Source organism: Sitodiplosis mosellana, unplaced genomic scaffold, assembly GCF_009176505.1.
Source record: "Sitodiplosis mosellana isolate CC-2019 unplaced genomic scaffold, AAFC_SMos_1.0 Smas_scaffold_5918, whole genome shotgun sequence".
Taxonomy (NCBI): Eukaryota; Metazoa; Arthropoda; class Insecta; order Diptera; family Cecidomyiidae; genus Sitodiplosis; species Sitodiplosis mosellana.
In genome coordinates this window covers 1-2,948 of record NW_022601160.1, presented here as the reverse complement: position 1 = coordinate 2,948, position 2,948 = coordinate 1, and the positions used below count along the sequence as shown (strand labels likewise).

General features: G+C 34.3%; 1 long non-coding RNA gene across 1 annotated transcript; it reads left to right on the top strand.

The window, feature by feature from the left end:
• On the top strand, nucleotides 1-2,948 carry LOC129573071 (uncharacterized). The gene is made up of 4 exons (XR_008688551.1): nucleotides 1-1,569; nucleotides 1,712-2,055; nucleotides 2,142-2,414; nucleotides 2,535-2,948. It is a non-coding gene; the product is annotated as an uncharacterized LOC129573071 (long non-coding RNA).

The following is a 2,948-nucleotide window of genomic DNA, read 5'->3' as shown; positions in this document are numbered from 1 at the left end:
TTTGGACGTTTTGATATTATTCAGCGCTTTTTGTTTATGCTTCCAACACCGATAAAAAGTTTGGCGACCTCATTGTGACCTAAAATTAATACAGATCAATGAAAAAGATCAAAGCGATATCTTATTTAGTCAGCTCTACCATTGTTAACAGCTATTCGAAGGGGTATACGATTCACATTATTTTTAATACCAGTATTGGCTTCTTTACGGATGAGAAGTTCAGCGACATTCTTATGACCTGAAAAATAATTTAGATGGATAAAAAAGATCAAATCAATCTTCTATTTGGTAAAGACAAGTATTAGGGTGGCCCAAAGTGTACACTATATTCGAGTATCCAATGTAAAATATCCAATTATTACCATTCTGAGCAGCTATTAGAGCAGGTGTCTCATTCGAATTATTTTTAACATTAACATTTGCTCCTTTACGGATGAGAAGTTCAGCAACATTCTTTTGACCTGAAAAATAACACAGATCGATGAAAAAAATAAAATTATTTTCCTATTTAGTGAGAACAAATAATAAACATTACCATTCAAAGCAACTAAATGAAGGGGTGTATTAGTAAAGTTTGTGTTAGCGTTGGCAAATAGAGCCAAAAATGAAAAAAATAGAAAAATATTCCATTTTCATTGAGAATCAGTATCGCTTTTAAGAAGAAGAAAGATTGAATATTAGATTAAGAAAGGTAACTAGTTAATAGTTCCTGACTGTCAACGACAGCACAATGTTTGGCGTGATAAACGCCGACCTTAACAATTAAGATGTTCCTCAGAGATTTTGAATTTTTCTTTGTTTATTTCTCGTCGAGCTTTTAATTAAAAAAAAACGATTGCATTCCTTACAATGAACGCAGCAAACGGAAGTAGAGAACATGTGTAGTCCGCACTCGATAGTACTGATATTGCAAATAAGCGACTTATTCAAATGGAATCTTTGAGTAAATGAAAAAAATCCATATTTAAGAAAAAATGAAAAATTTAGCATTTTTGCGGACCTAAAAATAGTTACGATAATAATAATCCGTTCTGAATACTTTGTTCGACGGAGAGAGCAAAGCAAAAAAATGCAAAATTAAAAACGAAAATATCAGAACTTAGCTTAGCTGTAAGAAATATGTAATAGAAATAAAATAAGCTGGGATGCAGAAAATGCTGAACGTCGTGAGGATCATCTTTTGGTGTTAAAGCTGCTGAAAACCCGTTACACTCAAGCTGACGACACTTCAGTACAAACATCATTTGAGCGCTCGCAGCGCCACGAACTCTCGTATCATTTTGTATTGACTTTTCGAAAGTTCATGAGTTCGCCGTAGACTTCGTCAAAACGTGTCGTCCCTTTGGTTACACTCTATGTTACTGTGTAACCACTACAACTACAGCTACACTCTAAAGTACTTTGAAAGATCAGTGCTTGTATCTCCCAATCTGCAATGCAATTGTTTCAATCGCATTCGAGTAATGACCAATAAAACAGCCCGCTGAATCGAATAGACCGAAGGCAAACTCATTGAATCCAATGGACAAAAGGCATAAAAAGCAAGTGGAACACTTGAATTCAGACTCGGTAAGTCTTTCATGATTCACAAAAAAGTAAATCGAATGGAGCGAAGTTCCGTTGGAAATATTGACATTCAATATTTTTTGTGGTTCGAATCAAGTTTTCTCCTTTTACTTCATTGACATAAACAAATGTTCATTTATTACAGATCACATTTCCTTCATCGTTGCCCATCAAAGTGATGGAACGACTCAGGTGTGGATCGAGATACAATAAAAATGATTGAATCGATAGTGTACAGACACTGGCTGGGTATACCAATGGACCCTCCTAAATCGATGAAATGGCATGCAAGAATCCAAAAGCCAGCGAGTGTTCTGCAATAGCTCGTATACGAGTTATGATACTTCCCATACTTACAATCGGTTGGGTATCGTATGAAAAGCTCAAAAAAAGCTTTGAACAAAACAGAAAATTCAAAGTCTAAGACCAAAGGATTAAAAGCAAAACTTCAATTTGAAAGCAAGGAGCATTGATTCGAGACGATTTATGGTGAATATTTTGTCATTTGAGTTCGATTTTTCTTCTAGAATATAAAACTAATATCTTTTCATTCCTTTTCTTCTTTTCTTTATTAGGTAATCAGAACATGCTTCGGTCCACTCAAACTTCACTTGAAGCTCAATTAAAAAAAAGAGTTGATTACCACAAAAATGAAACCTCAAACAGCCCTTTTGAATGTGGCAACGTCTAACCAGGTGTGGCCTTTCTTAAATCACGTTAAATCATCGATTAAACCAAATTAGTGACCGAACCAAACTGACCTTCGAACTCGATATTCAAACGGCATTTCCGGTGAAATTCAGCGATTCAATGGATACTTTCTCAAATTTTGGGAGAAAAACCAACAGGTGAGTTCAACTCACTCAGTTACAATTTTAGTTCAAATTTAACGGTTAAAATCCACCAGAAATGTACTAAATGCGCACGTAATTAGATCATGTTTAGTAATTATATCATTTTTTGTTCAGGCAGATATACAAAAAAAAATGCATAGCAGCTCGTGTAACAGTCGTTATGTCAACGCAGTCATCAGACATCACTACACATGATAAATGACAAAGTCATCAACGAAGGATCTACCACCATTTACAAGAAGCAAATCAGCACCAAGTTAGTAATTCCAACATCATTTATAAACATCAAATTCATCGAATTCCACATCGAAATTCAACTCAAATTATTATTCTTGATGATAGAACTCTATGGTTCTAGAAAAATGATTGCGTTTGTTCAGAAATAAACAAGATATCGCTCGTTTTAGCATGGCTTAGTTTTGAATATAAATGAGTTAAGTTTCGTTCATCATGAATTTCGAATAATTGAATAATTCAGTATAAATACTGCGCATATATGCTAGCGATGTTTTAGATGTGTAATTTTTT